Source organism: Haemorhous mexicanus, chromosome 16 (assembly GCF_027477595.1).
Source record: "Haemorhous mexicanus isolate bHaeMex1 chromosome 16, bHaeMex1.pri, whole genome shotgun sequence".
In the NCBI taxonomy this organism is placed as follows: Eukaryota; Metazoa; Chordata; class Aves; order Passeriformes; family Fringillidae; genus Haemorhous; species Haemorhous mexicanus.
This window is the reverse complement of record NC_082356.1, coordinates 11722600-11732054: the sequence shown is the minus strand read 5'-3', so window position 1 is coordinate 11732054 and position 9455 is coordinate 11722600.

Below are 9455 nucleotides of genomic sequence, written 5' to 3'. Positions count from 1 at the left end.
TGCAGGATCTTCAGTCTAAAGAAGCTAAATTTGGTATTAATTCTGCTGAAGTAATGCAATTAATTCGTATTGTTAATACAGATTTGCTGTCTCCTTATGATATTGTGCATTTGGCTACAGTTTTGTTTCAACCAGTGCAGTCTAAGGTATTTCAAGAAAATTGGAGGCAATTAGCTGAGCGAACAGCTTTAGATAAAATGAAACTACCTCAGCAGGACTCTCGTCCTGCTGTAGGAGTTGATGTTTTGCTTGGTCAAGGGCCTTTTTCTAATCCAGATTTACAGGCATGGTGGGATCCCCTGGTTTTAACACAGGCTCAACAATTAGGTATGAACGCTATAAAACAATGGAAATGGCAGATCCAAAACAAAAATATGTCACTATAAAACAAGGTCTTAAAGAACCTTTTCTGCAATTTGTAGAAAAAATTGCTGCAGCAATTGAAAAACAGGTAGAGGATGAAAAATTAAGGGAGATTCTATGTAGGCAATTAGCCACTGGCGCAATGTGGGAACTGTTCCTCCTCACCTCCTCCCTCATCTCCTCTCTGAGTTCTTGGAGCACAGCAGAGACATGAGCCTGCATCGGGCCATTGATCATACTTTCATAATTTCTAAGCTTGTTGCCAACAGAGCCCACTGTCTCTCGGTTGGTATCGGCATTAATTGTTGCAATGAAGGTGGTGTATTGAGATGGCCCCAGATTTGCCAGACTCCAACACATTTGCCCTGTGCACCTGACCTTGTCGGGGTCATTATCATGCTGTCCATCCCTCCCAAAGAGTACCTCCAATACTGCCACTTCTCTCAGCTGTTGGATGCCTTCCTCCCCCCTCAGAGGGTCTTCCAGCACATTCCATGGTGGTGCTCCTGCATTCTCTCCCTGTGGACAAACCTCTCTCTGGCACTCATTAAATCCACTCCCAGAGGGAAAGGGAGCCTGGCTCCCTTACAAAAATCTGATTGATACCTGAGTCCTGGGTCAAGGGTCCCACATTCCTTGCCTCACCACCATCCAGTTGCACAGCTGTACCCATAAGGTCCCAGACCCAGAGTAACCAGATTGTACAAGCCTCACATCCCCTTTGTACAATGCCTTTGTGCAGATTACAGAGACTTTTGTACATCAGGGACTCAGTGATGATCTCAACTCTTGTCTCTCCTGCAGGTTGTGAGGGCCCTCCTTTCTTATCCTCATTGGGGTGCTCTGGCTTCATCTTAGATCTCCTTGTTTCCACTGGGGCAACTGCTGCTGGCTGTGATTGCCTTTGCAGTTCAGCTGGAACCTGGACAGTTGTAACATCTGTGGGTTCCACTGCTGCACCATCAGACTCTCCCTCTTTGAGGCAGGGGAAGGGTTTTTCACCAGCTGTGGAAATGTACTCCTTCAGCATCTGGCCCATCTTTTTCTCTAGAACCCCCACCCAACCTGGGTGGTTCATTTCTGAGATGGGCTCTGGGGCAGGGTCAGGCTCTGGGGCAGCAGCATCCCTTGTCTCTGGGGTAGGTGTCAGTGTGGTTATCCAGGTTAATCTTCCCTTATCTCTGAATGCTAAATGTAACAGGCCTATCAGCAACACCAACCACTGTATGGTATCTTTAGCATTTAGAGTGGATCTGAACCCTTTGAAAACTGGTGGGGCAGACCCAAAGGGCTGGGTGAAGGGCTGGGAGAAAATTTCCCCCAGTGTCATTTCCTCACAGTAAGTACCATTATTAAAGTAACCCCCAAAACATACACTTAGTGTCTCATAGCTCTGAATCCATGTGCCTGCCTTCCAGAGGAAGTTAAAAATCCAATAATCCCTCACCTTATTAAGCCATAAATCAAACTGGATAATAGCCACAGCAGCCTTAGTTATGGTGAGCCTGTATTCCCAAGGATGGCCAGGCTGCTCCTGATGGGGCAGAAGGAAGAGCTCCAGGCCCTCTGTGAGGGTGGTGAGGGCAGTGGGCTGTCAGCAGGGGCTGGCTGGGTGAGCTGCAATCCCTGGGCAGGGAGCTGCAATCCCTGCCCTGGCTGTGGTGGGCTTTGCTCCTTGTGTGGCGGGGTGCGGTGGGCAGAGCACACAGAGATTTCAGGGATGTGGGCAGGGGGATTCATGGCCAGCACCTTGCAGCTGATCCCCTTGGCCCCTCTTCTCTTGTGGCCATGGCAAGAGCTGGGTAGGATGACTCTGGCAGAAAGGTCTCCTTGGATTCCTGCACATCCAGGTTCTGACTGTGGCTCTGTTCCTGTCTCCTTCAGCCCTTCAAGGCCTGAGCGAATACAACAGCCCCTCCTGAATAAGCATATTTGTTCAGGTGATGTTCGAGGGAAGAGCTGAACTACTTTCATCTGCTGGCTCAGAAGAACCAGTATCTCTTTAAGACCTCCAGATCCCTTGGAAGGTGAGACCACCTGGAGACCAGAGGAGATCAGCTGGAGCTCCAGGCACAGCTGATGACTGGCACAGCTGAGCCTGTGGGAAGTTCCCATAGCTCCTGCCTTCTCTCTTGCTGTTGACAGCTCCCTCCCTCCAGCCCTCAGAACCTGCCCATCCCCTTTCTTCCCTCCCAGCTCATCCCTTTGCTTCGCCTTCCATTAATAAACAGTTTGGCTTCTTTGCTTTACCTGCATCTCTGTGGAGCTGGAGCGATGCAAATCCAGAGCCCTGGGACACACAGGCCCATCCTGCCATTCTCTTCCACACTGTGGTTTTTGCACAGACACAGAGGAACGAGGGCAGATCAGGCTGGAAAGGTCCCTGTGCTGAAAGTCCAGTTCCACAACACTGTGGAGTTACAGATCTTGCTGAGCACCCTGGAGCCCCTGGACTTTGGAAGAGCAAACCTGAGGATGCTCTGAACCCAGCTGTGAGGATTCCATGGCAAGCATCCATGGAGGGCAAAGGAGCTTGGAATGCTGGAAGGTTTCAAGAACAGCTTCCTGAAAGCACAGCAGTGCTCCATCCCTGCACAGGATCAGGAAGAGGGCAGAACCAGAGACCATCTGGGCTTAACAGAGAGCTTTGGGTGTGCCTAAGGGCAAATGAAGCAGCAGCAGGGTGCCTGAGACTCAGAGGCGCGACCGTGCCAGTGCCCAGAGCGCTGTCAGGCAGTGCTGGGATCCCAGGTGTGGTTCTGGTCCCCACAACCAAGGAATGGCAGCCCCAGGCTCAGACCCAGTCAGAAAGCCAACCAAGTAAGACCAGAGGGAGGGCACCTTTCCAGTTTCTCTTGGGCATGGCTGCAAAACAGCCCCTGCTGCTTCTTCCTCCGCCTGTGTTTGGGGTGTGCTGGTGGCAGAGCCAGCCAGGTTGTGCTCTGCCTTCCAAAGCCTGTTGGGAGCCAGCATGAAAAGCTCTGCGTGCACAGCTGAGAGTCCTGGAAGGTGCTGGCAAGAGCATCCTGCAGGAACAGGGCTCTGGGCTCTGGCTGGGAACAGCCTGGTTTTGCTGCTGTGACCGCAGGCAGGAGTTGAGGCAGGTGAAGAGGCAGTGGGCAGCTTGTGTTTGTAGAGGGCCTGGGGCTGCACCTCTGAACCTCCACCTGGAAACACACTTGGGGGAATACGAGCTAGAGCTGGAGTGCCTGTCCTGAAAGGACCTGAAGCCATTCAGCCTTGCCAGCTTTTCTTAAGAGTGTATTGGTGTTCCCCAGGAAAGCAAAACATTTGGGGAAATGCCTTTGGAGGAAAGGGGCTTGCTTCTCAAGGAAAGTGCTTCCCAGGGAGCTCCCAGTGAGGTGGGAAGGGTGATCCAGGAACCATAGGCCTGGCAGCCTGAGCTTGCCACCGAAGAAGGCCTTGGGGCAGATCCTCCTGAGTGCCATCCCACGGCATGTGCAGGGAACCAGGGGGTCTGCTGGACGGTGGGAAAGCTCTGCAGAGGGACAGGGACAGCTGGGGGTCCTGCTGAGGTGTTGAGGGCTTCTGTGTTGGAGTTTGGGGGTGTTGGTGTTGGTGGGGTGTCGGGGAAGGAGCTGTCTGCAAGGTGAGAGGTGTAGGCTGGAATTTGAGTCAGATTTAAATCAGCATCTGTGGTTTGGCACAGATTTGGTTACAGAGGGCAGAAAGACTGTCTGTGACTATTCTTGTTCATGGTCCTGATTCTCCTGCAGGGAACAAGAGGGGAGAGCTGTTCTTTACTGGCCACTTAGATATCTGTACCAGGGGGAGGATTAGCCCTTTTGCCATCTACTCATTTGTTTGGGCTACTATTGTAACACTGAGTGGACTTTAATTTCTTGAGAGCTTTTATTCTTTAAGAGAATTAGGATAAAATCATCCCTTCATAGAAAACCATTTGCAAACCAAAGAACTGGTTTTTTTTTACCTCTGTGCAGTGTTATGTTTTGTAAAGTGACTCTCAATGGATGATGTTAAGGCAAATGAGTTGCTGCTTTGAGACAGAAAGCAGAATTCCAACTCTTCACCTTCTCAGGCCATCCCAATGAAGTTGGGAAGTTTGCAACTTTTTGGAACTACTTGAGTTGAGCAACGGGAAGTAATGCTTTCCTGAAGTGAGGATTCTTAAATGCCAGATTCTTCTGTTCCTTTGCCATTAAGGTGTTTTGTGCTGAAGGAAATGAGAAAATCATTTCAGCATGGAGTGAGAACTTCTGACCCAGACCAAGTGTTGCCAGCAGTGGCTCCAGGTGCTCCTGCCAACAGCACCTGCAGGAAGGAGCACAGTCTCCAGTGTACGTGGGCTTTGGTTCCCTCTGGCACAGAAGCCCCCTGGGGGCAGAGGTCTCTGGGGCAGGGGATGGGCACCAGCGCTGCCAGGGCTCAGAGGGTGGCAGGTCTGCTTGGGCAGGGACTCTGCCACACCTGCTGATGTCAGCGCTCCCCGGGCCCCAGGGCTCAGAGCAGCACTCTTGCCCTGGCCCCCACGTTCCATGTCCATGCCACACCCATGGGTTTAGGATGGCCACCAGCCAGGACGTGTCCCAAGGAGGCCGAGCCAGCTTCCCTGGAAGGCCCCATGCCCTGCCCAGTGCAGCTGTGTTGGCAGCCCTGGAGGCTCCTTCTGCTGCCCTGAGCCCACAGAGCAGGGCAGCATTTGCTGATGGTTTGAACCGCCCCTAAAGACCCTGTCGGGCTGTCTTAGACACTTGGGGTGAGAGATTCCTTCAACCTGGGCCACTTTGGGTGGGCTGGGGGCGGCCCCAGGGCAAGGGGCAGTGTGTGCAGGGGCCCTTTGTGACACGGTGTTGCGTGGGCACCGTGGCATAGAAGAGGTGTCCAAGGGCCCTTTGTGACACGTGGTGACATAGGAGCTGGCAGTGACAAGAGCACACCACAGTGCTCAGAGCACACAACGGAACAGGACAGGACAGAGCGGTGCCGTGAGGAGCCCCCACACAGCGCGCTCGTTCCTGTCCAAACCGGAGCCTTTCCAAGGCGTTATTCCTGCAGCTGAGCTCGAGACCAGACCACAGGACTTGCAAACCCGTGGTCTCCCTTCTCTTCTGCAGGTGCCCTTGAGGGCAGAGTGTGGGACTTGGTGCCCCAGAGGCATCTCCCATCCCTGCTGCCAGTGCCCTCGCGGCCAGACTACAATCCTTGACAGGAGTCTCCTGTCCTTGTGGCAGGAGCCCTCAAGACCAGAGTGCAGGACTTGCTGTCCTGTTGCCTTCCTGAGGCTTCTTACTTGAAGGTGCCTTCCAGGCACCACTGCAGGACTTGCTGACTCTGAGCTTTTCTGAGGCATCTCTCCAGCAAGTAGCCACAAATCCACTCAGAGACATGGAGCAGAGACCCCTAAGAGTGCCCAAGCTGGCCTGGGTGGAGGAGGAGGAGGAGGAGGAAGAAGGTGCTGGAGCTGCTCCAGCACAGGAGACCAAAGAGGTGGTGCTGTTTGAGCTGCTGCAGGAGGGTGAGTGGCAGAGCTGGGCCACAGGGATGGTGCCTGCAGCCAGCCTGGAAACATCCCATCCCATCCCATCCCATCCCATCCCATCCCATCCCATCCCATCCCATCCCATCCCATCCCATCCCATCCCATCCCATCCCATCCCATCCCATCCCATCCCATCCCATCCCATCCCATCCCATCCCATCCCATCCCATCCCATCCCATCCCATCCCATCCCATCCCATCCCATCCCATCCCATCCCATCCCATCCCATCCCATCCCATCCTATCCCATCCCATCCCATCCCATCCCATCCCATCCCATCCCATCCCATCCCATCCCATCCCATCCCATCCCATCCCATCCCATCCCATCCCATCCCATCCCATCCCCTGGCCCATGCCCATGGACAGGGGCCAGGCAGACACCCCGCAGTGGCCGTGCTCCATCCCCTCAGGCATCCCAGGGCTGTCCCCACCTGGGGAGCGCAGGGCTGGGCTGTGTTCTCCGGCCTCTCCCGCAGCCCCTCAGCTCTGGCTGCGCTCGTTCTTTGCCAGGTGCAGCCCTGGAGCGCACACAAGAGCAGGACCCCGCCCGTGGCCTCTTCCGCCGAACAGCGCAGGTACCTGCAGCCATCCCCACCTGGGCTGGGCCTGCTGTCACTGCACTTGGAGCATTCTATGCAACATCCCTGGCTTCTTGCCCTTCTCCTACAGCTGGTTTGCAAATTCATCAAGAGAATTCGGGAGGAAGAGACCAGCACCATGGGAACTGGGCTAAGAGCATACACGCACATCTTCAAAACCAAGACCAGTGCTGCCCTGCTGGATATGCTTGTAGAGGAGGGCTTTTCCAACCCAAAGCAAGTAAGCAGCCTGTGGCCAGGGTTTGATCCTCCCAGGAACTGCTTGGCCTCTCAAGCCACACCCACTGGTCACTGGAAGGCTTTGAGGCCATGGCAGTGTGGTAGGAAGGGAAGCACTTCTCTGGGGACACTGGGGACATTCCTCCTTCTGGCAGCTTTCCAAGTCTTCCTGTGCCTTCTCCAGGTGCCCGCCCTGGTCAGGTACATCCACCAGTGGCTCCTGGCCAATCAGTTTGCTGAGCACAGGCTGAACAGGACCCTGCTGGATCTCACAGAAGCACAGCCTGCTGATGTACTAATGACGCTCCTGCGTGTGGCCCCATCCTGTGACAGGTATGGGGCCCACCTGCCCAGAGAGCTCAGGGCTCCCCAGCCCATCAGCCTGTACAACTTGGCCCAGGTGTCTGACCAACAGAGAGTTCCAGGGCCCTCTGGCTGCTCCCTTTGCCAGCCCTGGCATGTCACCTCCCGTGCCTGCTGCCATGCTCCCTCCCTGCCCCTCAGGGGCCTGTCCCCACAGGGCTGGGCTGCCTGGGTGCTGCCAGTGAGGGACAATGGGCAGAGGAAGAGCTGGCAGCTGGCTCAGATCCCCACTGCTGCCCAGGCCACCGTGCTGTGTCTGAGACCTCCCTGAGACAGAGCTCTAACCCCACAGAGCTGCCATGGCCATGTGGAAGACCATCATGTGCTCGCCCAGGACTGCAGAACCAGTGCTGCTGATCCTCCTGGATGTGCTGGGGAGCTGGCCAGAGCACAGCACGTGCACCTCTGATGGGGACGAAACGGGTGTCTTTGCCCTGGCTGTGAGTTTCTGTAACTGGCCTTTGCTGGCCCCAAGGCCACCTCTCCAGCAGCTCTCCATCCTCCTTCCCCCACTGCATCTCCCTGCCTCAGGCGCTGGCCTCAAACCTGGCCCAGGGGCAGCTTCAGGCCCGCCAGGCCCCCTGCTCCCCCTGTGTCTCTCTGGGCCTCTCCCTGCCAAGCTCGGGCCCTGCCACACTGACACCTCAGCACTGAGCACTGTCTCAGGGGGCTTTGTTCTTTGCAGGCAGCTGTGGTGATGTGGAAGATCCTCCAGGTGCCCTGTGTCCCACATATGGTGACGGTGTATTTCCCCCGCCTCTTTGTGCATCTGCTCTTCCAAGTGCTCTTCAGCACTCTGGATATGCCAGAGGAGGTCATTACCTTCTGGAAGGGATGCCAGGAGCAACATGGCCTTGCCACCAGCCCCAGGAGGTGCTCCATCCTACTCCTCCTGTCCCTGCCACGTGGCCTGGGAAGGAGCCAGTGCTCCCAGCGTGACCTGGGCTTTGCTCTGCACGCAGGTTTGCAGTGCAGACCCTGAAGTCCCTGCTCTGCCGAACGCAGCACGAGGATGTGGTGGTGGCAATGGAACACAATTGCGGCTGGGACATGCTGCTGTGTGCTGACACCCACCACTGTGCCGTGAGTCTGCTGGCCAGGTGAGACCCCCTCCTCCCCACTGCCTCTGACATTTGTGCTCTGTGCCCAGGGAGCTCCACACAGATCCTGTGGTCGTGGGCCAGAGGGTCTTGTCACCCAGGGACGGCCAAGCAGACTGGAAAAGGCTGGGAGAGGAGGGTGCCCACAAGGAGCCGCCTCCCAAATAGTCCAGGGCCACTTGCACAATGCTGGGGAAAGACCAGACCTGTGTGTGTCAGTCCTGGCGGAGGTTTGTGCCCCTGGCCCACAGTCTTGGTTACTTTTTCTCCTGCCAGGGAGATGTCCTGTGTCTCCATCCCCTTGTGTTCCCGGATCGCTCGCTACCTGCTCCGGCTGCTCAGCACACAGGAGCCACGCTGGGAGCTGCCTGCCCTGGCGTTCCTTGTGGAGGTGAGCCTGATGGCCAGTGCTGCCTCGCTCAGCTGCCTCCCAGCTCTCTGCCCTTTCAGAGCCACAGCTGCCTGGGATGGAGCCCGTGCCCTGCGCTGCTGCCTGGGCCCGGCCCTGTGTGGTTCCGAGCTCCTGTTGGCCGGGTCCGCTGTCACTGCCCTGTGCCTTTCAGGTCCTCGAGTGCCTGGACTTGAGTGAACGCAGTGCTAACAGAGTCCTGCAAATCTTGTCAAGGCAGCTGCAGAGGGAGTGCAGGGAGAGGCGTCGCCTGGCGCTCAGGGCCCTTCTTGATCTCACTGACAAGCCCTCAATGGTGAGAAGGGGGCAGTGGCTGAGGCTGAGCTAGGGAATGCAGTTGCTTGGGCTTGGCTGGGCTTTGGGAGCTGGGGCAGCTGCTCCCAGCTCTCCTGCCTCCCGCTTCAGCTGCCCAAGTGCCTTTGGCCTTCAGGCCCTGCAGCAGGAGGATGGCATTTCACAAATTTGTGTTCTGCACAGACCAAAAAAATGTGGAGCCTGACTGAAAGTCTTGTGGAGTTCCTGTGGGACACAGATGGAGAGATAGTTATCATGACAGTCATGCTACTCAGCTTTACCATCTTGGACAATGACATGCTGATGCCCAGCCCCATCACACTGCAGCTGGTTGAGGCGCTCCTGCCACTCTTTGACCACGTAAGGCTCGCTGCCCCCAGCCACAGCCACTGGGTGCTACCCGGACAATTCGTGCCCTGAGGATTTGCAGGCCTGTGTCAAGCTGAGCCCTGTGCAGCCAATTCTGAGGTCTTTTTTCCTTCCTTTCAAACAGGACAATAGCCAGGTGCAGGTAATCTCCATACTGCTCTTCCGAACATTGGTGACTCATCCAGCGGAAAAGGCAAAAAAGGCCCTGAAGACAC